Here is a 25385-nt window from a genome sequence, read left to right on the forward strand (position 1 = left end):
TGTGAGCCATTCATATTCCAGGATCTTGTCTCCAGCTGTTCTTTCTCTGTAATGATCCTGAGGAGAGTGTTGTAATTTACTCAGCTCCTTCTGCTGGCAGAGCACTCTGGAGCCATCCCTGATTGGATGCATCTCTGCCCATGTTGAGGGTGAAGTTGCACATTAAGGAGCTGTTGGCTGATTTATGAAAAGCATGCTTTTGGAGGCTGGGAGCAGATTTCTCTGGAGGGGCTGGTGAGCTGCAGTCCCTGCCTGCTCCCTTTCTCCAGCATTAGCCCTGTGCAGTGCCCACAGCTCAGGATATAACCCTGTGTCTGCTCCCTCCCCTCCCTCAGCTCATGGCTCCATCTGCCCTCTTTATTGCTACCCTCCCATCTGGCACCCACTGCTCTGCTTATCCAGTCCATAGTAATGATTTTTGATGCCATAACTTTAAATATCAGTCTATAGCCCCTTCATGCTGGACCTTGGACTGACCCACCAGTTTTCAGAGTGGGGAATCACAGTTACTCTTTAGCAAAATTACAAGGCTGGGCTTTGAATCCTTTAAGGTACCTGTCCCTGTCTAATCTGGGCATTCTCTAATGGGGTCTACCCTGAAAATTTATGGAAGTACTTCACTAAACCAAACACTAGCAAAATAAGTGGAGCATGAACCTGTCTTAAGTTACTACTATGGCTTCTGTCAGTTACCATAAAAAGCTTTTCTAGACTCTATTAACAAGAGATGTCACCGAGCTGTCAGGCCAGACTGTCAGCCTGGTCTTGCCATGCTCAGGAGTACAGGATGTGACTGAGGAGTTCCTCGGTTGGAGTTGATCTGAGGACAACTCTCTCCCTTGACGCCTCCAACTGCTATGCTGCCTTTCAGCAGCAGTTGGAGATGCTGAGATAGTTGAGAATTCACCATAAACAAGTTCTACTTAGAATAGGCATGCACAGTGTGAATAGGGGTAACAAGTCTTGATAAGCAGGAATTTTAAGAGAGAATACAGAGAGAGATTTATTGTTGAGGCCAACAACAAATACATGTGGGAAGCATAGTATGAAAGAGCAGAAAATAAAAGAGTAAGAAGAAATATTTTACTTGTAACCTCTTAGATGTGTTGCAGGGAGATTTGTCTCATTTTGTATGGGTCTTCATTTATCTATGATAATGATCTTTATTTGGTTGGATTAATCCTCAGGGAATCTGTGAGAACTATGGACAAACTTTATATGCATACACACCATTTCAGTTAAGATGGCTGTAGCTTGGAATTTGGTAGAAGAACTACAGCTGATTTCAGTGAGAGCTGCAGAAGGCACTAGCCTGCTTTTGAAAGAGAACTTCAGAAGGAATTAGTTTGTGTAGGTGGGCACTTGAGTCTTACAGCACACTTTCTTCACAGCAGTTGCCTTTTCCCCTTAAAGCATAAAGGTCAGGAGAGAGGAAATACGTTTTCAACTAATTACAGGGAGGCATCAACAGCACATGGGAAAACACAGGGAACAGAAAACGGTTCAGGTGATCTGGGGAGTCAGGATTCCTTGGAAGTGAAGCCAAATGTAAACTTTCTGGTTACAACGTGTCATGGTCTTTCCAGGGCAGAGTTTCTAGCCTTGCTTACGATTAAGCACATCATGTTGTGAATATTTAGGGCTGGCTTGTGCCTTTGGGTGTTTCTCAAACGACAGTTGCTAAAGAACCCTCCTTTCTTCTGTTGAATACTAGAAAGGGACCCAGTTTATCTTGTTTTTCCAGATTTATTTCTCTTCCATTGCTTGCAGCAGTTTAGGTCTGTTAGTAGTATCACATGAGTGGTGGATCACAGCACTGGCAATATTTGCAGCCCCACAGTTTGTTCCTAGTGAATGTCTTGGCCACTTGAGCTCTGTTCCAAGAGAATTGTGGCAGAGAAAGTCTAAATGGAGCCCTGTCTTCCTCCTGTGTCCTTCTGCAGGGATCATGATTGCTGCCATTATTATTAGTACTGAAGCCTCCATAGGTTAAACACCACACCTAGAAGTTTCAAGTGAAGCTCTGGCTTCCCAGAGATAGGAGTGCTGGTAAAACATGGCTGTGGGTCCCAAAATCATCCAGCTTTGCCTTGGACACAGTTTGTAGGAGAATTCTTCAGTAGTAGGGAGAAGACTGATGCTCTGACAGACTTCTGAATTAGAAATGCTAGACTAGAAGTTCCCCAAGAACCTTTCAGTAAGGTCCCTGATTCCTCCAGTAATTTCTGTGCTCTGTTTTCAGCTCTCGCTGCCTTTGAGACTTGTACCTGAACAAAGACTTTGTTCACCCCATTCAATTGTAAAAATTGGCAGCTCGGTTCCTGATGGCTTTTTGCTTCATATTTGCTGCTGCTTCCCATCAGCAACAGCAGTAAAGTGCCATGGGGTGAAAATCAACACTAATTTGGGAGTTAGATTGCCTGTGTAATAAGCTTCTCTGTTATTCTTTGGCAGAAGCAACAGCTAATATAAATTTTTTACTGTCACTTCTGCATGGGCCATGTACCAGCGTCAAAGTTAATCCCTCAAAATTATGTTCCATTATAAATCTCTCTTCACAGATGAAGTGAGTGCAATTAGGCAGAGAGGTCCAGAACCATTACCAAACAAAAAAAGCTCTGAAGGGCAAAAACAGTCTCCCAGTGCATCACAAAATGATGTAACACCTTGCCAGTGACCTCCAGAAAATAGAAGCTCCTTGGCCACAGTGTTCTTAGGGCTTGTTTGGCAGTGAAAATATGTCAGTTTTCTCTTATTTCTTTTCTTCCAGTAACACACAGAATGTTTAATGTCATTATTCCTGCCTGAGCCCTGGGAATTCAGAAAAGATCATCAAGACTTGAGTAATAGGCTGAAAAAATCCCCAGCATATTTAATTGGAGATTATTATTTTGATGTTTGGGTTGATTTTGAGGTTTGTTTTTTATCAGGTTACTCTTGGGTAACCCTCTGTATACAGAACAACTTCCCTGCTTTCATGAATGTCAAAGACTCTCAAGGTTTAAATATACTGGTGTGGTTAAATCTCTTTCATTTTTTCAGTTTCATGTTGAATTCTTTTTCATTAGAGAAAATGAAAATATCCCTTTACTGTAACATTCTGAATACTCTGGGCAGGGCTGTACAATATTGGACTTCTTACACCCAATTTAGAAACCCAGCTTAAAATTTGTGTCTGCTGAAAGATCCTTCTTTCCCCTTTTTATAAGGAGATGATAAGTGCCTTAGTTCCTGGGGGTAAGGTTTTTTCTCTTTTTTTTTTCTCTTTTTCTCTTCTTTTTTCTCTTCTTTTTTCTCTTCTTTTTTCCTCTTTTTTCTCTTTTTTTTTTCTCTTTTTTTTCTCTTTTTTTCTCTTTTTTTTCTCTTTTTTCTCTTTTTTTCTCTATTTTTTTCTCTTTTTTTTTCTCTTTTTTTTCTCTTTTTTCATTTTTTTTGTTTGTTTTGGGGGGATTTTGTTTGTTTGTTTGTTTTATTTTGCTTGTTTGTTTGGGTTTTGTGTTATTTGTTTGGTTTTTGTTATTTTTATTTGGGTTGTTTTGTTTACCCTTCTGGAATAATCCTTAAATATATTAAATTAAGGTCCATTTCTATTCTTAGGGAACACAAGCTCTCTTAGTTCCTGATTGGATTTTTTGGAGTGCTGAGCAAATGCTATCAAGTTTACATTGAGAATGGCACTGGCTGTGCAGAGAAGTGAGAAGTTTGTTCCAAGGTACAGTAGGGACAGTCCCCTATTAAAAGTCCCACATGTGTGTGGCTACATGTATTATCTACCCTTTTTAAAGTGTGAAGGTTTAGAGACATTGCACATCTGCTATAAAGTCATTCAACTTTATTCAAACTTTTAAGATCAAAAATGATGATAATATTTTGCTTTACTTTCTGTTCACGGCAAACATTCTGAAAGGTCTTACTTTGAGCAATATTTAGTATTTCAGTTTGAATTTGATAGAAATAATTTCAGAAAATCTGCAAAAATGTCTCTGCTTACATGGCGGTCAAACATGAGTTACAATGCCAAGACAAGGATGAGGTAGACATGAGAAGCTGCATCCAGTTTTTGTCATAAAAAGCTCAACACAATAATCTGGTATGCCAGAGAAAGCTCCTTTATTTTGTTCATATCTGGCCTGTTGAGCAAATGTTGGATATAAATTTATAAATGAGAATGGCTTGCACATGAAGCACTTACTATTCTGCACATCAGTCTTCCGTCATCTTGTTAAATTCAAGAATACTAAAGGTTTGCTGGGTGTGCTCTTGGCTCTGTTCTATCCTCTTCCATGGCAAGAGGTATGTGTGTCCTCCTCTTAACTTACATAACCTCCAGAGGCTCAAGGCTCCTTCAGGCTGCTGTTTTCTCTGAACTGGGCAAGCAATCATCACTGATCCTTCTTGAGAATCCAGTGGCTGCTCACTCCAGAAAAGCCTCCTTGACTCCTCTTGCTGTGTTTTGTCAAGTACCAGGGTGAGCTTGCAGCAAATGACTACAGCCTGCATGTGCTGTTCTTCTCCACTTTGCCTATGAGTTTTCTCAATGTGTTTTCTCCAAGCATGCTAAAATGTCTAAAGAAAGGGTCAAAGTTCTTTATATATTAGAGTAAAATTGGGTTGAAGTTCTTTTTCTGTTACAGTAAAACAGGGCTGAGGTCACCACCCAGTTCTTACTGTTGTCAATTATGACTTACTGCATCTTTTGTCAGCTACATGTGAGAAAAGTGTAGGGAAACTAACTGGGGTTTTTGTAGTTGATAAAATCTCCAGCTGCGGCACTGAACTACAGAGTAAAAAGCCGACTAACAATGCACTGACGTCAGGCTGCCTTGATGTGACTGAGAGAGTTTTTGTCTGCAAAGACAAATACTGGAATAAATCACTAACTGGGTTTTAACAACTGTGGTGGTTTTGGACTGGTTTCTGAACTTGGAGATAGACAAAGGATTGCAACACAGCATCTCATTTTCAGTCTCTTTTGACCAAACAGCAACAGGGTCCTATATGTGCTGGGAGTCTACCAAGACACAAATCTTGACAAGGTCCAAACCAATTAATTACAGTTGATAGCTGATGCAGGAATATGGGCCATGTCAATCACAGGAATGGTTTCCTCCTGCTGCAGTACCAGAACAACTCCAGGCTGCTATTTGGGATGGCAGAGAGAGTTCAGCTGCCTTCCACACCAGACAGCTTGAGTGGTGAATAGCTTTTGTACACAGAATCCATCGTCTCTCATGAGGGATGTGACTGTGAAGTAGCTGACTTCTGAAAACAAGCTTTCTGCAGATACTTTTTCCACCCAACAACAAAGGTCTTGTTTGGGAATGCTTTTTGGCTGCAGTCTTTGTGACCCCCCTGGGAAATGCACTGTGCATTTGACTTGCACTCACCAAAGGAAAAAGTGAAAGTAACACAGCTGTAGTGATTTACTATGAAGTTTTGAGGCTAATTGCCTCATATGTTTAATTAATAACTGACACATTCTGTCCCTCAAAGAGCTTGGAGAACTTCCATCTGGACCCCTAGTGATTACAGCCTGGAAGCCATCCCTGTAATTAAGGAGCAGGCTATAGGAGGCCTGTTCCCATTATGGGCAATTATTGTGCTTGCTACTTTTCCCCTCCTTTCTTACAAAAGGACTCAGAAAATAGGGCTCAAAGACTAATCTGACATAAAACCCTGACTAAAGAGGTGCTTTGTGCTACACCATGGTAGAATGATGGGTTATGTTTTGGTGCCAGCACTCTTTTTTTTCCAACAGGCTGTCAGGGGACAGGTTCTCCAAAGAGCAAAATGTGCCTTACACCAAACTGAAGGACATCTTGGCCAATATTAACTGCCAGTGCCATAGGATTTTTGCAAAGAACCAGGCAGCTGAGTATTTCTACTATTACTTCTCTATCTCTCCCTCCCTACTTTAGACTTCCACTAGATTTGACAGCTGCTCATCTGCAGACTCTGGCTAGCTCAGGAGCCCTCAGAGTAGAGGATGCTGTGTCTTTAAGCCTTCCATACAGTGCTGAAATGTTATGACAGAGCATCTCACAGGGGGATGCGGTTTCCATGGCAACCCCACACTGTAAGATAAGCAAACTGGATTATTTTTTTTCCTGAGAGGTTCAAGAGCAAGGAAGGAATGAGGCGATCTGTCAGCAGGCAAGACTTGAAAAGAGGAAACCATGTTCATTAATCCTGTAGCCCTGGTTGCTTTGTGTTTTAATTAGAGAATGTTATTATGGCAGAAGGCATGGGTGCCTCACCCTGTTATGGGGTTTGGAGGACTTTTTTGTTTGTTTCTCTTTTTATATCTCCAATTAATAAAGGGCAAGGGGTGGCTGGGGGGAAGGAGGAGTAAAGAAGATTTACTAAGGCATAAAATGAACTTCTGAAATAAAGAGCCTCAGGATCCCTGTTCCAGAGCTTGTATCCCAAGCCAGATATAGGAGGCAGTGGGAATGAATCTGCTGTTCTCAAACTGAGAGTACATCTTAAATTTTTTTTCTGTCTTGCTGCTGTGTTTAGCAAAAATGGAAATCCCCCATACCCTTGCATCCTGCACGAGTAAACCATGTGAGTGTGGAGTAAAGTAGGGGAGTTGTGACTTGTTCTTGTCTTCCACAGTCTGCCCAGAGGCATCATACATCAGAGATATACTGCCTTCCCCTGCCTTGGTTTTGGGGTAACTGATAACTTTGGGATCACTAGTTACCCCTATATGAGAAATCCTCCACTTCCTGGATGCTGCCACTTGTGAGAATGCAGGGCACTGTGCATGCTGAGAGATGCAAGGACAAGGAGGGGAAATGCTTCAGCCCATCGTGAGAAGGCAAGCTCCCACACAAGCTGCAATGGCATCTTAGTAATCAGATAATATCTTGATAGCAGCTAGTGCACCAGCTGGGTAGGAAACTGTGCTGGTCTTGTACATGTGCTGTGCGTAGGAGTTTATTATGGAAAATATTTTGACAACCTTTATTATTTTCAAACACTTGTATGTGTCACCAGAAAATTAGAGTTAAAGTAAATGTTAACCCAATAGCAGTCTTGTCTGCACAGTTTCCATGTCCATCCCTTATGGAGTACTCCCTGCTCCTTTGCAGGGAATAAGAGCTCACTATAAATCTTGATGTGCAATTAAAAGAAAGTTATTCCAAACTTTTAGAAAGCAATAGACGAAGAGCATTTATTTCTACTTTCCTATAAGCAGCAGTATCCCAGTCTGGTTTTCAGGGGCTGGTGCTTTTGATGAATTCTTGTAAATGTAGTTCTCCCAAGTTTCCTGTCAATATCTTCTTCAATGTCCTTGAAGAGTTCAGCAAAACAAAGTGCAGAATCAAGAGGGCCAAAGAGCCTCAGAACCATTGTTCTGGATTTGAGTACCTCCAACCCAAAATAATTTTCTCCTATGGGAATGATCCATGTAGCAGGAACAGTTGTTAGCAAAGTCTGAAGTTGTGGGCCAAGCAAAAGTGATACCTTGTGTGGGAATTTAGGGCTAGGGCAGAATGATACTTAGACCTTTGTTGAATGAGCCATCAAATGCTCTAATTGACAATAAGCAGGATTGCAGGCAGCTTAATTTCTTTGGAGACTGCTCTCTTTATTCCTTTTTTCTGGCTGCATAGACAAATCCAACACTTTGGTGTTGATATCAGCTTTATTTGATGTTTTGAGCTAAGCTGCCCAGAGATGACTTTTTGGTTGTACTAATAAAGAACCTGCTTTTGACAGCTTAGGTCAGTCGTACTTCACTGCCAGCCGGCACCAAGTGTCAGGCTGGGTTTGTGATCCTGGTGGCTGGGGCACAGCTGGCCAGCACAGCTTTCTCTGCCCCTCAGTCCTCCTCTCAGGACCTGCTGGGCCTGCCTGTGCCCTACCAGAAGAACCCCTCACACATCTGCTGCCTAATGGGGGCTTCTCAATTCACACTGCTCTGTGGTCTTCATAATTTGCCTTGGCCTGAGTGTTGTTAAACCCTTGAACATTGCTTGGGTTTGTTGTCCCTTGAGGCACTGCCAGATCTGAATCACTGCCAAACAAAATTATTCCACCTGCTTCTTGGCTCTAAGCATTTAATCACCCAAGCCCAGCAGAGTTTTGTATGGAGAAGAGAAATAATTGCGGTGCTGCACTGGTTCCCAGCAGAGCCAGCGGTGTCCACGTCACCTGGTGAGCTGGGGAGTGAAGGAGTAGCTGCATGCCTTGTTTCTGATGGGAATATTGCTAGGACTGACTCTCCTGGGCCTGCCCCAGCCTTTTTGGTCAAAATTAGTGCCCCTGAGTTTATGGTGGAAGGGAGCAGCTGGAGAGTATTAGGCTCTGCTCCAAGTATGATTTTGAGCAGGCCAGTGCCTCACAGCTAAAGCCAGAGGTTTTAATCGATTATTTGCTGACTCATCACTTCTCCTGGTTTCTTTCCCACACCATTTTAATGCCACACCCCTCTTCCTGGAGATAATGTATTACTTGTGCATCTCAGTAGCTCATTCTTGGATAATTCTTCTAGCTAGTTCTGTTTCACACTCAAATCTTCTCTCAGTTTTTCTCAGCACCCCAGAGGCACCCAGAAACAGGACTTTTGATGATCCAGATGTATCCCTTCCAATGATTCTAAAGTAGATAGATTTCTGACCATGATTGAAATACAATATCTTTTAAATCAACTAATGTTATCCATCCAAGCTTTTTCTTCCTTGACCTGCTTGCCAGCCAGAATTCCTTAAACAAACTCTACAGGAAAAATGCAGGTCCTTAAATTCCTAAAACTTTCTTTCTTACCTTCTGCTGATGGTCCTGAATTAAGTGTGTGTACCTGTACACCCTAAGGAGCATAATGCTGTTTTAGGATCTATCACAGCTGACTTGGAGAAATCTTGCTTACTACTATATGTGTGCTATCTTAGCCTGGAAGTCATTTAGGCTTAGAAATGCAGAATTCTGCTCCTACTAATAAAGAACTGTCTCCAAGCGGCTCATTAGTGGGGCTGCTGGCAGGCACTACCCTGGGTACACAGAGACCAAGCATGTGGTTGCAGAGTGGAAGTGCAGGGATTTCTGGGCAGCCAGAGACCTCTGAGCTCTGTTCAGATGCTCTCTGTACTGTCTTCAGTTTCCCTGGCTGGTAAAAGCATTGCTAAGAGAGAATACACATAAAATACTGTAATCCTGGTGCAGTAAGAGAATGCACAGTCTTGAAGCAAACTTTTCTTTCATATATTTTGTATTTAATTTCAACATATGCCATACTGGTGCATTCTATTTACATTCAGCTCTGTTTTAGACATCCGGCATAATTCAAGAACACTGTAGCTCTGAATGCATGCAATGAAAGTATTTTCATACTCTTTTCTACAAAATAATCCTTGGGTCTGCAGTTTGCCAGTCTGTGGTAGCTTCAAGGCTTTTCCTAGAGTACAGAAGTTTTTGAAAAAGGAAAAATGTCTGGGAGATGTATTTTTGTTCTACAAGTCCTTATAATAAAAGAGCACTAATTTCTTTTAAACCTCTCCAAGCAATTTTCCCAAAAACTTCCCTGTCCACAATAGTTTGTTGAAGCTCGTGTGAATGTATCTATGCTCTTTAACAACACACTGAAGAAATATTTTGGTGCTAGGACAAGCCAGAACCACAAATTAAATTAAATGAAAACAACTAGGTTGATATGTTTCATGACATAAATGAAAGATGCTTTGGAAAAAACAGAGAGGCAGTATTCCTTCTGGATAAGGCCTCAGCATGAAAACATGAACAGCAAATGAGTTTATTATTGAAGACATGTACATCAAAGCCAATTTGACTGAGAGAGTTTTTGGCCTAACCTACAGTTGTTGTCTTTGCTATTATTAAATGTCACATGTTGGTGAGCGGCTAAGAAACCAGGGTATTTTTCCCATCTAGAGTTTTTGAAATCTGATGTAAATGGTCTTGGTTTCAAAACCCCCTTGATCTTTGCATTAAGCCTGTATGACGTCAGTGAACCCCAGACCTCAGGCTGGCCTCTGCCTGGGGTGACTTTCACTCTTACAGGGTGATGGTGCAGAGCCACAGAAAGTGGGGAGGCATCAGCTGGAGGAGAGAATGACCTCAGGGTCTTTGGATTGTAGGTTAGAGAAAAAGAAATAGAGCATTTCCCTAAGACAAATATTTTCTTTTGACTATTCCAGTTGATGGCATTTGTAGGGGGAAAAGGCTTTCTTCAGACAGAGCAGAGACCAAGCCTTTGTCTCTATTGGCCTCTTACTAACATCAGACTGTGGAAGTCTTTGAGACAAGTTTATTTTCTGCAATTAAAAATAATTAAATAAAGCCAGGAACTGATCTTGATTTTCCTGCTGCTAGAGCCTGTCTATGACCCAGACAGAGGTTTTAGATTTAGAAAAATTCTCAGACCTTTTTTCCTCAAAAACTGTTCAACTTGAATTTCAATGTCTTTGGGAGGTACAGTGAGGAAGGGAGCCTGCCCAGTTTCACGCACATTCATTGATTACAGCACTGTAGTGCTCAGCTCTTCCCAGACGTCTAAAATCATTGTAAGTAATTGGGTTAAAGTCAGAATTTATCATACTTAGTTAGCCCAGATCTAATCGTTCTTTCCAGAATTGTTTGCTGAATCGCTTGGCATGTCTAACCTTATCGGCCCCGTTAACTTCTTATCCCCATTTGACAAATCTAATCTGTCTTTACTTCTGCAAGGAGAGACACAGGAATCATTAGAGACTTCTGTGGCTTGCTGTGCAGCCTGCCAACAGGCATCCCAGAAATGATTGGGAAGATGCTTGCAGCTGCTGGAGAAGATTTGGAAAGGTTTAAGGTTTAGTGGGCATGGAAATTAGGGTTTCTTGTCAAGATGGTCTACTCATTTACTCATTTTTATCTATTTTAAAAACAGAAAGTCTGCTAAAGTTAACAAATGTCAGCAGTCAGAGATTGCTACACCGAGCCTAGGGCGAAGGGTATAGATGGTGTTTTTGCCTTTCACAACCCACACCATTGTATCTTGCTTGAGACACTTTCCTCTAAGCTTATAAAATCACTCTTGGCTCTAGTTATTTTCTGAGAGTATGACTGAACCACTTTACAGGAAAACACTTACAGTGTAGTGCCTGAGTTGCACACTGGGGACCTGAGATTTCCCTCCCTCACAAAGCAGAAATGACACCACCAAAGCAAACGGAGCCACAGGGTTGTGAAACTGAAGTCAGCAAGCAGAAATTCAGCCTATATTCTCTAGTGTATCCTCATTGCTGGCTATTTTTGCAATGAATTTTTTGTGAAAAGGAGGGTAGGGAGGAGATAGGAAAGATATTCTTTGAGGATTTTAAGCAGTTTGCAAGCCCATGCTGAAGAGCTAATGTCTGCCACAACTGGGAGAAGAAGTTGGATGTCCTTATCCCCTGTGTGTTTGTGTGCATAATTTTACATAATTCATGTTCTGATGCATAGTTCTGTCATTTGCCACCCTGGCTTCTGGTGTGCTTGGCTCAGCTCAGTGAGTTGGAGGATGTTGTTACCCTCAGATGGAAAGGAGGCTCATCTTCTGCACACACTTGGCACCTTTAGAGGATAGCTGTCCATGCACTGGGTGTGATGATCATTAAGTACTTGATTTGCTACACTGCCAGTTGGGACTCTCAATTTCTGTGTGCTTCAGCCTGCTCAGAAAGGCAAGGGCTTAATGACTGGTTTGGATTTTCCAAAGGGATGTTTGCCCGGATGCGAGCATTTCCCCCGAGATCGCTCGCTCACAATGGAGCTCTGCGTCAGCGCTGGGCTGGAGGCCCCGGGGATGGAGCCTGGCCAGCAGCGCTTGGCCCTTGCCTGCGTGACTTGGCATCCAGAGACACTGCCTGCACCCAAATGTAAACCTGAAATCACAATCTGAATGTAGCCTTGAGTCCAGCTCTGTGCTGGGCTGCTGACTCTGCTGGTGGCTGTCCTCTCTCCGGCAGCTGTGGCTGGGCTCAGGCAGCACCCTCTGGTATTTCCTCTGCAGAGACATGGGTGGGGCAGAGGCCCAGAAGTCTCTTCTTTTGCTGCCTAGAGGAGCGTAGAAATAGGGAATACAGTGTGTACCTGCTCAACTACTGCCTATCTCCCCTTTGACTGCACCTATGGAGTGTGCCAGGGCTGGGCTATGTCTCTTTTTAACTTTTAAATTTACAGCTTCACACTGGTGTGATGTCACATTGATGTGGCTGCCCACAGGCACCTAAGGGCATACTCCCCTTCCAGAAGATGCTGATGAGGGTAAAAGCCACTCCTTCTAGCCTCTCTAAAGTGCCTGGCAGCAACCATGGTGCTTGTGCTAGGAGAGCAGGCAACAAACTCAACTCAGTTCTGCCTAAGCTGGCTAGGTAAAGTGGCATAGAGCTATAGGAGGGACAGGGCAGTCTTTCAAATTCAGAGGCAACATATGGGATGGAGGAGAAGAGAAGAGAAGAGAAGAGAAGAGAAGAGAAGAGAAGAGAAGAGAAGAGAAGAGAAGAGAAGAGAAGAGAAGAGAAGAGAAGAGAAGAGAAGAGAAGAGAAGAGAAGAGAAGAGAAGAGAAGAGAAGAGAAGAGAAGAGAAGAGAAGAGAAGAGATTGCCCATGGAGTAAACCCAGTGTCTTGTGAGAGGTAAAAACTTCAGGCTTTTTGAACTTCATCCAGTCTGTCTCTTTTCCTTGATCTGGGCTCTCCTTTACGTATTTGAACAAAGACCACAGGGGGATAGACATCTCCTTGCATTGCAGGATACTTTCTTTTTAGTTACTCTGCTATCCGTTTCTGCTCTCCATGAAATAAAGTCATTAGATGTTTTGCCTCAGAAACGGAGGAATTTCAATATGTGGAGTTCACAGTCCAGTTGATTCAGCATAGCTGTTAGCTACTCCTGAATGACTGAATGATTTCCACAGAATGGGAAAAACTGCTGGTGAAAAGGGCCTTTGTGTTCAGGAGGAACAGGAGGTTGTTTGCATTCTGACAGAACCATAATATGGGTGTTTGTAGCTGTGGTCTGGGCATCCAAAAATTATATGCATAAAGGATAGATACGATTGTTAGAACCAAAGAAGTGATGGAGAAAATTGTAGCAATGTAGTCAGCTGCTGTGGCTGCACACATGGTTGGATCTCTGCTTCCTCCAGCTCCCTTAAGTGGGAATTGAGGCAGGTTTCCTTTCAGTAATGTTTAAAGCACTTCCCTCGGGGTAGATTTCCCCTTGTGTTCATTCTTGTGTACACATTATCACAGACTTAACATCTTGGAGAAAAAAACCAGGTGTGTTTATTCCTATCTACCCTATCAGATGAAGGCTTTAGCTCATCCTTATCTGTGGCCAAGAAGAGAGAAGTTTGCTTTTGCAGCATGGCTTGGCACTGGTGTGGCTCACAAAGTGGAGCAAGTCATTGAGATTGCTGGCTGCCATGGGGGACTGACCTGGCTGCAGCTCAGCACACACAGGCTTGGCACATCAAGGTGTGAGTAATGCTACTCACTTCCAAAAATTTAGAAAGGTTTATTAAAACTTGTGTTTATCAAAAACACAACAGAAGACTGAATAGAGAAAATGTTACAGTGCCGGGAGCAAAGGATCTTTCTCACCATGTGCTCACCCACACAATAGATGTTTTGACTTTTAGCCCCTCCCAAAGCCCCTCCTTCTTCACTGTCCAGTGGTGGAGTGTACTTCCTTAAATCTTGACTGGAGGTCCAGTGTTGCCATAGTAGCAATCTGACCCTCCCAAACGTCCCAAATCCAGGCTGTCCCCTGATAACAACACAAGGGTGGGTAAAACATAACTATAAGTCTATAGAACTCCTCTTAACATATATACATTATATTTGCCTTTTAATTGTGAGAGTCAACCATCGCATTACTCATCCATCACAAAGGTCACTGCCTTGGCTAAGTCAGCACAAAGTTTCTTTCCATTTATCTTATCCTATCCCCATAAATTAAGATACATTTGCAACTAAATCTGCCAAGTTTGGAGTGCCTCATGGCAGCCCTGCAGAGGGTTTCCTGTCTCTGTTTTTGTAGCAATCACATTAAAACCAGCACCTCCTTACCAAGTGAGAATCAGAATGCTTTGAGCTCTGCTGGCTCCTCATAAGCTGTGCTCTGTTAGCTCCAAATATTCTTTGAACACTATCTTCTTCAAAGCTGCTTTTCAGGTAGAGTGAGTTGAAAACCAGGAGAGATTACCACAGGGTGTTTTTTCCTCTCTCATTTTGAAGAGGAAGTATGAATTCAAAATGTTTTGACCAGCTTTGTTTTCATAAAAGAGTCCCTAAATGTAGCTGTGTTCTCTTTAGTATAAGAAAGGTAAAAAGGATGCCGTGCTTTGACAGTTATCTATCTGCTGATTGCCACGTGTACCAAGTGTCAGAATGAGATTGATGGCCTTAGAAAATAAATCCACCAAGGCAGGAAGAGTACCTTCCTTTGCTTTTTTACAATGCTAAGTGTGTGTATTGTCTGTGCTGAGCCAGTGCTGAATAATAATGAGTGACTACAGTTAGTGTCTAAGCTAAGGGAATCCAGGCCTCCAGCCAGCCTGGGGTTAGGAGCTCTGCTGATTATTCAGTTTAGTTTGAGCCAGCGATATGAATTGTGCCTAAATGCCTGAGTCTTTTCTTCCCAATTATTTTGAGGTCTAGGAGGATACGCTCTTTTCTGTGGAATTTCTATGAAGTCAAAATGTTAAAATCTAAAACCTGTAAGATTAGTGTTTTAATGCTTTGAGCATGTTTGTTTGTTTGTTTGTTTTTAATATGAGAAAAACTTTTGGCTAGAAAATGTCAGTTAGACCTGTGATTGGAAGAAAAAGGCAAAAACAAACAAATAACCTCTCCTCCTTCCAACTTGCTTTGTTTTGAAGGGGGTGGAGTGTGACAGGATTTTGAGTCTGTTCAACATCTGAAAATCAGAAACTGAAGGTTTCTTGCAAAGTCTTCTTTCCTGTCCACCTAGGCCTCTGTTTTTCTAGCCCACACAAGTCCTGCTATTGTGCCTGTGTCTTATAATAGTGCTCATCTGGTCCATCTCTGGGGTGCCAGTGAATTTGCATCCTGTCATCTAAGGAGATGACTAAGGGAAGGAAGTTCTAATTCCACCTCTCAGATCTCATTTTAGACATCCTTGAAAACGGATCTCTGGCAGTCCAGGATCTGACTGGAGTGAATGGAGGAAAAGGATCAGGGATTCTGCCTAATCCAGGTCAAAACTCCTGACAGCACCCAATAAAAATGATACCCTGGCTGCTTTTGAAGTCTATTCCCTACTCAAAGCAAGGATTTGTCCTTGGTGGCCACTGTCAAGTAGAGAGCTGGAAGTCTGTATCCCTGAGTGACTCTGTGTTTCATGGCTACTTGGAGTTTTGTTAGTTATGAGTTCTTTATTATCATTGTTTCATTTTGAAAAGAGGATTGACCCCCTGAAATACAAGGCTCCTGTTTCCTTTGGGGAAGGGTGCTTGGTAGGTCTCCATGTGATGGCAGGTGGGTTTTGGCAGCCTGTTTTCCATTCAGATTATTATGATTTTGAGCAGGTTCATAGCTGCCTTTTGTAATATCCTCTTCTCATTAGGTTAAAGCACTTCAGAGTTTCAGGACCTGCTGCCTTCTTCTCTTATCCCTTATGTCTTTTCCTCCCCACGCACCTCCTGGTGTCTCTGCACTGTGCTCAATGAGCCCTGTTGCTCTTGCCTGCACCTGGGGGCTGCACGTGTTACCAGCACAAAAGCCTCTGGATGGAGGAGCCCCAAGGAGAGCAAGCTGGAGCAAAGATGTGGTGGGAATGTTTTGCTGGACAATCCAGCTGGGTCATTTGGCTTATCCTTGCTTGGGGGAGTGAGGTGGCTGTTTCTATTCCTTACCTTGTTGATATGAGAATTTTTGCTGCTTTGGTTCAAAGGGGAGGCCACCGTTCTGAGAGTTTCCTGACTTGGGCAGAACAAGCTGTGCTTGCACATCTGCTGGGTGCTGTTTTAGCATGGAAAAACAGGAGAGAAAAAACACCTACCTTCTGTTAAGAATGCAATGTAATATTTAGAGTTTCCTCCTCCATGTTATTTTGAGGATTTTATTAGCTTATAGGAGTTCTGGTGCCCGTTGAAGTTTGGAAATAGGGTGTTATGTTCTGAAAATGTAACATTTTGCTCTAAAGTCAGTGTGGATAAAACACAGAAATTAGAAATGAATTTTTGAGAGCTGAATTTCTAGTGGGAAAGGAATTATTTTTGCTTGCTTGCTAGCTATTTCTCCTGGACTGGGAAGACAAATTAAGGTGAGACTAGACCAGCAGAGCTGCAGAGGGAGGAAATGAGAGGACCCTCTTTGATCCCAAATGCTCAATCAAGAGGCATTTGCCAGCACTGTCAAATGAGATTTGTCAAGTCCTAGGTAGAGGCCAGCGGGGCCTAGAACTGAACAAAAGGAGGAGGTTTCATACTATAAATTTGGTTTCAACATATTCAGAGTTAATCTTCCTTTACCTACATAATATGAAGGTTATTAACCTGACTGCAAATGGACCTAGTGGGGAGTTAAGTGTCACGTGGACAGGATTACTACATTTTGAAAAGAATTTGTGCTGGTGACTGTAACATAATAAATGTAATAAGTGCCTCTTTAGATCTTCTATAAGTGGTAAAGAATCATTGATCACCCTGTGGGATGGTGGCTGGGGAGCTTGTTTTTGATGTTTTAGTTCCAAGTCAGAAATGAGAGCTCAGAGTTGTTGATGAAAAGAGCACATAAATTTGTTATTATTACCATTATTATTATTCATTTTTCTGTCTTAAAGAGACCGAGAGGGAGTTGGTGCCAAGGGGTGAGAAATAAATCATTAGCATCTTCACATTTGCACTGCAGATTAATCTGGGGAAATGAAGCTAGTAGTTTTTAAGCCTCTTGCATATTTGCTAGGTGAACTATTTAACTTGATCTCTCCTTTTAATTTTTTTTCTAACCAGAGAGTTTTCCATGTACAGATTTAAAAGGTCACAAGGTTAAGCAGAAATCAGAAGCTGATTTATTGCATAAGTACCCTTAGCAGGCATTTTGGCCAATGCTGTATTGAAGTTTGTTTTAAATTAGGCTATTTTTTTTCCTTCCACTAAAAGATGTGATTTGGGTTTTTTAAATTCCTGCTCCACTTGCCTTGTGGTCACTTTGCTGAATCTGACAAGGTTCTCAGTGCAAGAATGATGTTCTGATTGTTTCCAAGTAAATGTCCAGCTCGGAGGGCTGATGGTGGCAATTCTGATGTTATTTTGTGCTGCCCTCAGTATTCACACTTGATTTCTCCTGCTGGTCAGTGTGTAACAGGTGAATCCTGGAGCTGCAGGAGCGGATGGCAGCTCCGAGCAAGGCAAAGGAAAGTGGTGGCTATAGCAATGCAACACAGAGTGAAAGCTCTGGCTGAGGGAACTGTGTTGGGTACTTAGAAATACATCTTTAATGGAGACACGAAAAAGAGATCTGACTGCTCGTGAGCACTAGAGATCCCCTAACACGTGTTCCAAAGCAAGAGTCTTAGCCAGAGTATGGGAGGTAATTAGTCAGTCTGCCTGCATTCCTTCTGCAGCCTCAATTAATTATGAGGCTCTTGGTAACTTCTGGATGAAACTATGCTGTAGTGGTGTTAGAGGATGTTAACCAGCTGCCACCTTCAGTTTCCATTGATGCTTTGTAAATATACTGTACAAAGGACTTGAAAGCAAGGCCTCTAGCTTGTGAGTGCCAGCTCAGCTCCTGCTGATCTATTCCTTCTTGAGCACTTGGTCTAAGAGGAGGAATACACAATCCTACCTGTACTGGTAGAAATACAAATGCTACAGCAAGAAAATGCTTTGGTATGCTTCGAGGGGGAAGCTGTTGCTTTTAGTGTTTCATCCTTTATTGACTGAAATATGAACACAGGCCGGCCGAGACTTGTAAGCAGATTCAGTGGGAAGAACTGTACTGCAACACAACTATCAGTGTCAGTGTCTTGGATAAGGTTGACAGGGAAAGTAGGTTGGATCTTTTATTAGGTCTATTGATACTGTTGGGGGAGGTGGTCTTTTAAACATGTAAATGTGGTTTCTCATATCTGAAATAGAAGCATCAGGCTTTGAAACTAAATAAGTACATGTTGAGAACACTTTCCCCAAGTTTAGCAAAGTTATGTTAATCACTTAGACCATCTGCTGGAGAAAATGTAGTTGTGAAGCCAGGATAGGTTAGTGGCACATTAGTGAGAGAGGAGATAACAAAATTGTTTGTTGCTCTACAACAAAGTAAAGTTTTTGAGAATTACTTGCTTTTCCTGGTGGTGTTACAGATCCTTTTTAGAAGTAAAAAAGATATTTGTTAATTTTTTAAAGATAAATTTTCTGTGAGGCTCCAAAATTGTGCTGTATTGGCTTGGTGTTCTCATGACAGCAAAGTTCCTCAGTTTAGCAGCAGGATGAGGTTAGGATCTTCCTTGCTTGTAGCCCTGCCTGGGCTGGGAGATCTCCAAGGGTTCCTGGGCAAACTCTGCCCAGCCTCTGCAGCTGGGGAGTGTGAAACAGCTACACTGCCACTTTATCCTGAGAAGCAGGAGGGCAAGAAGCGTATAGAAGAGTTAAAGTCAGTCACCCCAAGACGTATGGCTGGTTCCTAATGGCCTGCTGCCTGAGCTTTTCAGCCTGACAGCATCTCTCCTCCTTAAACACATTGTGAAATGTTAAAAAATGATTTGGATGTCTTTATGACAGTGGCATTTGCTCAGGAGGAGCTGTCTGTTTGTTTAAATACAACCCCAAAGGAGGTGCTTGTTTTTCTAGGATTTCCGCTAACTGCTGACCCAAACAGGAGAAGAGAGTGTCCAGGGAAGGGACATCACTGAAGCCTGGCTGAGTGCTGGCAGAAGTGTGATTAATCTTGACTAGACAAATGTGCCAGAGCCTCTTCCAAAGTGCAGGACTGCAAACCAAACACATAGTATACTTGTAATGACTCTCCTGTCCTTTCCAATTACTTTGTCTCTCTCTCAATTCCAAACACATCAGTCATGTTTGAAGGCTTCCTTACACCCCACTGATGTGCTAATGCAAGTTGTAATCTGTCCTTGTTACAACACTTACTGCCAGTAAACCTCATGTGGACAAGGAGAGGTACAATTGCAGGGAAAAGCAGTATTTAGCAAAAAAATAACTCTTTTCTTAAGTTGCCCTCCTGCTTTTTGGGAGATATCAAGATACTTGAGAGCAAGTTCTTCCTCTGGTCTAGTACCTGACTTGAAGGGAGCAGTACGAGTGTTTGAGGCCACTTGTAAAACATTTGGGGAAATGCAACAAGTCTCACAGTTGTTAACATTTCCCCAAATGTGTAATTCATGGAATGCTGTGGAGATATGCTGCACTGCTGAGGTGTAACAAGTAGGGATCTAAACTTTTTAGGAGGGTCAGGTGGTAGAACCCCAAATGAATGAAGATACATGGTGCAATGTAGAATCCCAAAACCCTCAAATTGTGTGGGAGGGAGGTTGCTTCCGCCCTTCTGCTGCTCTGGTTTCTGTGATTTAGCAAACTGGGTTATTTAGTCAATGTGATTCATTCCTCTCAGACCATCCACTGCAGTGCTCCTAATTTCTGGTCAAGAGGAAGGAAGCAAAGGCTTCTGTGTGAAACAAAGGATGTCACGCAGTGATCTCCATTGTTACAGCAGTAGAGGAACTGGTGTAATAACCAAACAAAGATCAAGTGAAATTCAAAATTGATTAGAGGAGCAGAATGATAAAATAATTTTAAAATGTTGCAGAATCTCTGCAGCAATGTTGGCTCCTGCATTTTATTACTGAGGTTAAGGAAACCTGGTGTTTTTGCAAGATCTGTGGCTCCAGGAATTCTCCTTCAGAATAAGATCCTTCTAAAAATGTATTTCCTTTTTCTCCTGGAATAGATCTCATTAAGTTGAACAGGGCCAGCTTTCCTTGTATTCCATAACCTGCTGTTTTCCTCATGAGCTGGGAGACTCATGAATTTTCCATCCGGAACTGCTGCCATGAACCTGGGGGACTGAGGCTTGTTGGTGACTACTTGCTGCCTCTCCATATAGTATTGTGGTAAATTCAACAAATAATTGATTTAGCAGTGCAGGACGGTCACCAAATCTTCTTTTTACAGCTGTCATGTACAGCTTGAGATCCCTGTTCTGCAGCTCTTAGCTCTTGGAAAATACCTTGCTAGGAGGGCTTTTGGTCTTTTTTTTTTCCCCCACAGCACAATGGTGGCAAATCAGGTGCTTTAAATTTTTAAAGGATTAAAGAGGGCTATGCTGTGTATTGAATCACAGGTCACTGCTCTTCTCCAAATCAAGAGAATGGAATTGTTATCTGGTATGGTCACCTGCAGGAATGAAATTGAATAATGACATTAGTGCATTCAAGTACAGATTCATTGACGTCAGATTTTGCTCAAATTTGGTGAGAGCGAATCAGATTACTCAGCCATCAAGTTTCATCATCGTGTCTCCATCACACACTAATGGCTTATGCCTTGGGGATCAGCAGAATTATAACTAAAGGTATTGTTCTAATGCACCTGATTGGTTATAGAATATAATACAAGAAAGAAAATGCCTTTTCAACCCTTGCTATAATTACTTATGTCTTTTCATGATGAATCATAAATGCTCTTTTGATATCTACATGACAATTTGTAGAATTTTTAAAATACATTTTTATGTGAGTTCTTCTATTGACAAATTGTCTACGAATAACTTACTGACTTTTCCACTGCACAACTTATTTGAAATTATTCATAGATTGCTTCTTGGTTTGCTGATTGTTTACAGGCAATTCCTTTTTAGTATTCAGTGGCTGGTATTCAAGTGTTCAGCTTCCAGCTGCACAATTCAGTTCGTATTTTGACACATAGGTCACACAATAGTATTTCTGCTCCCTGACTAAATGCATGTAATTCATAGGATCTAGCTTCTTGCACGAATATTTGCATTGAATTACAAAATTCTTATTCTGTAGCCATTCTTTAGCACTTGATTATCAGCAGAAACTGAAACAATCCTTTTTAATCTTATTTACAGAGTATTTATGGAAATGCTAATGCACAGTGGACATTACCATAAATGAACAAATTTGCTGTAAAGCTTCAGCTATGCACTCAGCTGCATTTTTATTAATTTCACTGTCTTTGTCCGTCTTCCTGCTATGATCTCAAAATATTAATCATTTAAATATTTATTTTTTGGCATATGTGAAATTAAGTAATTTTATGAAAAATTTATACATATAAATTGTTGAGTAATAAACATTTCCTGTGGAAACTGCATATAGTGACCTCCACCCTCAGTGATGGTTGCAGAGTGCCCTATATGTGCCCTTCCATCTGATTTTGCAAGACTTTTCCTATTATACGTTGATAGAACTCCACAGTTCTGTTTAAAAGCACAATACCATGAATACAAAATCAACAGACAAATAAAATCCAACACTAACTGGACCAGCCAGAGCCGTTAAATGAGCAATAGCCAGCTGCTCTTATGGGTCCCAATCTCTGGTTTGTGGTCCCACAGATCCCTTTTACCCCTGCTGTCCCCAGCTGCCCCTTGCTCTGTAGAGATAAAATGATTGCAAATGTGGAGACATTTCAGTCCAAGGATTGCACTGGAAAGCAGAGAGCATGTTTGAAATTCTTGTGCACATTTCTAAAATAACACTGAGAAATATGCCCTTCTGCTGTTCAGAGATAAGGGAAGACTGCCCTCGAAGAACTAAGGTGTCCAAAATAAAAAATATCATTGCTGTTTCTTAGTATGGTCCATGAACCATTTTGAAAACACTACTATTATTTTTCTTCACATATTAAAATAACCACAGTGCAAGGCATCTGGCCTCTCTGGATTCTGTTTGCTGTGTTTCCTTACACCTCTCACTGGTCCCTGGGGGTCAGGAGGGTGTTTATTACAAATGAATGTTTAATGTCTGCCTTGGAAAGCTTCTTGTCTGGCTTGGAATTTCTGGTTGCAGTGGAGAAGGGCCCTGTGGAGCATTATCTGGGCCCTGAGAGTAGTTCCTGCATCTTGTTAGTGCTTTTAGTGAGGGCTTCCTTGTCTTACTGGTTGCCAGCTCATTTGGCAGAGCTGACACTGATTATTTTGTTTGACGTTCTTCATTTCCAGTTAATCCCTGATACAGGAGTCCACTGCAGTGGGAGTGAGCTGTGAGACAGGACAGTCAAAGGAGATCCCTGACTCAGCTGCCCTGGTTCCAGCTGGACTCTGTGACAGCTGTTCAGAGGAGACACTGAGAAAGCAAAGCCCAAAGTGATCCAAATACTTCCTCCATCTGTCTCGCTCAGGAGAGACCCAGGAGGGAAAGAAGTCTTTAGTTGTAGACATTTGTGCCGTAGCATGGCTCTGACTGCTTTTACCTGGGATGGCAGTTGGTGCCTGAACCTTAGCTTTCCTTCCCACCTGCCTTTGTTTAATGGCAGCTGGTTTCTGCTGTAGGAGTTTTCTCAATGCTCTAGCAGCATGTAAAAACTCTGGCAAGCTCCCTCTGAGGTGTACTTAGGTGAGGGATATGCATGCTACACCTCTCCTTACTGTCTTGAGACTGACATGCTTGCACCTTGGAGGAGCTGTCTGGTAATTTGCCCGGATGGGCTGGAGCTGTGCAAGTGTTGAGAAAGCTTTCAAAGGCTGTAAATCTTGATTGCACCATCCATCGGTGTGAAAGAGCAGGGTTTCACAGCTTCCCAAGGCTTTGTCCTTTCTCCCAGTTGCTGTGCTCACTTTCCATGCTCCAAAAAGCATTTTTCTGATAGAAAGCTCCATGGTCCTAACTTGAGCTCTGTGCAGACTGCTGTGCCTTGCCAGCTGGTAGCTAGACATTAGAGCTGACTTAAGTAATTATCTATTATAGGCAGCAGCTTTCCCCTGGTGAATCAAAGGGAACAAAAGTTTCCCCATGCAGGAGCTCTCTTTGGCATCTTGCAGCTAAGAGCTGCTTTCTGAGGGCCTTTAAACACCTAACTCCACCCAAAATGAAATACAGCTGTCTGTCCAGAGCAGCTGTCTTAGGAGCTATGCCACAGCTCATCTGGAAGCCTTTTTGTGTGCTTGTGTGGCCCAAGAGACCAAGACAAATAATGCAGGAAAGGGTTTTTGTGCAGTTGTTTCCTTGTCGTGTTTTCCTGGTGGCAATGCCTACCTAATTAGTTGGGACGTGTCCTCCTCTAGATACTTGTGGAATGCTGCAGTTAAAAGCTAAGTACTAGTAAAAGCTCTTGTTGCCAATTGTAAGGCCAATAGGCTTATATTAGTTCAAGCTGTCTTTGCCAAACTGTTTTACAAGTTGTGTTGGTCTTTTCCCTGTCTCAGTTTCCTGGTGCAAAACGCTGAATTGCAGATATGCCCTTTATTGAAGTGCTGAAAAAAAATTGAAGCTGAAATTATAGAAAAAAGCACAGGGGAAGGTCAGGCAAAAGATAAGGCCATAGTTATTTTCAAGACATACCTTTGCAAGCAGCTCTGTAATAGGAAAAACAGAATGCAGGGTCTTGGTTGGAAGGAATAGCCTTGAGTGCCACTTGTCTGGAGGAAATGTGCGAGTCAGAACCCGTCTCTATTGTTCAGGCTGGTAAAAAGTTGTATTCTACAGACTATTGCGTGACCAGGCTTGGAAAGACAGGCATATCAGCATGTGCAGCATTTTGGGAATACTTCTAAAATTGTGGGCTAATGAGAGAGGCAGAAGTCCCACCATTTATGTCAGTGACATCTAAAGTTTTGAGAGGGGGACAGATTATTTTGGTTTCATTTGAAACACTTCCAGAGGGCCAGGTTTTTCAGAAACAGTTAAGTATTTCTTGCCTCAGGAGGCTTGAATACCCAGACTGAAACATTTGTATTGATGCATCCCCAAACCACTGAGCACTTCTAAAACTTTGTGAAGCTAGCCTCTATACATCTGTTTGGGATATGTTTATGCTACTATTGCAGACAGAGTGCTTTGCCCTCAATTTCAATGGAATTGTAGTTTCCCTTGGCATCCCTCCCTCTCTTGTGTTCAAGGCTCAGAATTGCTCCTTCTCTAATTGCCCGACTTCTCCAAAAGGGTATTCACTGACAATACAGTGTTTTTCAAACAGAAAACATTGTCTCACATTTTAATAAGTGTATTAATAATTGGGAAAGCTAGAGAAAGATGTTTGTTTGCTGACACACTGTGACAGCGAGCCAAAGAACTTGACTTCTGCAGCTTTCAGACGGGTGGCATCCCATTGCTCCAGTTCTGGGAGATCTTTTGGGATTCATCCAGAGTTCTTGCAGAATCTTCAGCGTATTGTGCCATGTAATAACAACAATTGTCCTTGATCTAAACTTCATGAGCAGCTCCACAATTGCAACTTCCATTAGGCTACACTGTTTTTGATTACTAGCTCTTTAAACAGCTGAATGAGAGGACAGAAGAGAAAAACAGTGGGATGGGTTGGGGGGAAAGTTGGTGATGAAAAACATTTGCAAATAGGGAAGATGCCCTTGTAATGAAAGCTGGTATGAGTCCTTAAAAGCACCATCAGCAGAAAATACCAACAAGAAATTAAAATCTGCCTTCTCCCTAGTCAGTCCACTCTGATGTGCTATAATTCTGCTGAATGCCATGCAACTCAAAATGGCTATAAGGTGCTCAAACAATTGAGCCTTAACTAAAGAAACAATTACCTCATCCCTATGTTTCTAACATGTGCTGGAGTTGCTAATACATTTACTGATAGTCATGTTGCTTTTGGACCATTGAAAAGTTTTGAAGTTTTGACCATTTTTAACACTGAATTCCGGAAAAAAATTCTGTCAGATTTGTTCTTTCCTGAAAGATTGGTGGTCAGAAAGAGCATTGTATTTGTTTTGGGTTTTGGGGTGGCTTTTTGGTTTTGTTGTGGTTTTTTTTTCTTTGTTGGTTTTTTAGTTTTTTGTTGTTTTTTTTTTTTTTTAACATACAGAGAGTAGAAGGGAAAAGAAAAACACAGCTCTTACGGCAACTTTTTATTTTTGTTTTCTGGGAGAGGAATAGAATGGATGTATGTCTTTGCCTGGTATTAACTTAGAGTTCTTTATCTTGCAAAACTCTTTGGGTGATTCTGTATGTTCTTAATTTTTTCCAGTTACAGGAAGGAATTTCTGTCATTAATCGGTACATCTCTGTTGTGTAGACAGAACAAACCCTTGTGAGACCTTTAAGATTTAAGTTGTTAATAGTATTTACATTTTGGCATCTGATTCTTGGTACTTGAAAATCTAGTGGCTATTTCTGTAGGGCTCAGCTCTGCCTTTACTCATTTTTCTGCCATGGACAGCCCTATTGTTCAATGACAGCATGATTTCCATCCTGGCCAGTTAAACTGTACTTCCA

General features: G+C 41.9%; 1 protein-coding gene across 7 annotated transcripts in view; it reads left to right on the plus strand.

The window, feature by feature from the left end:
• TSPAN18 (tetraspanin 18) overlaps positions 1–25385 on the plus strand; it is a 120595-nt gene that overhangs the window by 28928 nt on the left and 66282 nt on the right. Inside the window, exon 1 of one of the 7 annotated variants that reach the window (XM_059474441.1) lies at positions 12466–12613. The exons of the other annotated variants lie outside the window; for them this stretch is intronic. The gene's annotated coding sequence lies outside the window, so the exon portion shown is untranslated. Of the gene's footprint in view, positions 1–12465; positions 12614–25385 lie in introns of those variants that run through there. 7 annotated transcript variants of the gene reach the window in all.

Source organism: Ammospiza nelsoni, chromosome 6 (assembly GCF_027579445.1).
Source record: "Ammospiza nelsoni isolate bAmmNel1 chromosome 6, bAmmNel1.pri, whole genome shotgun sequence".
NCBI classification, from domain to species: Eukaryota; Metazoa; Chordata; class Aves; order Passeriformes; family Passerellidae; genus Ammospiza; species Ammospiza nelsoni.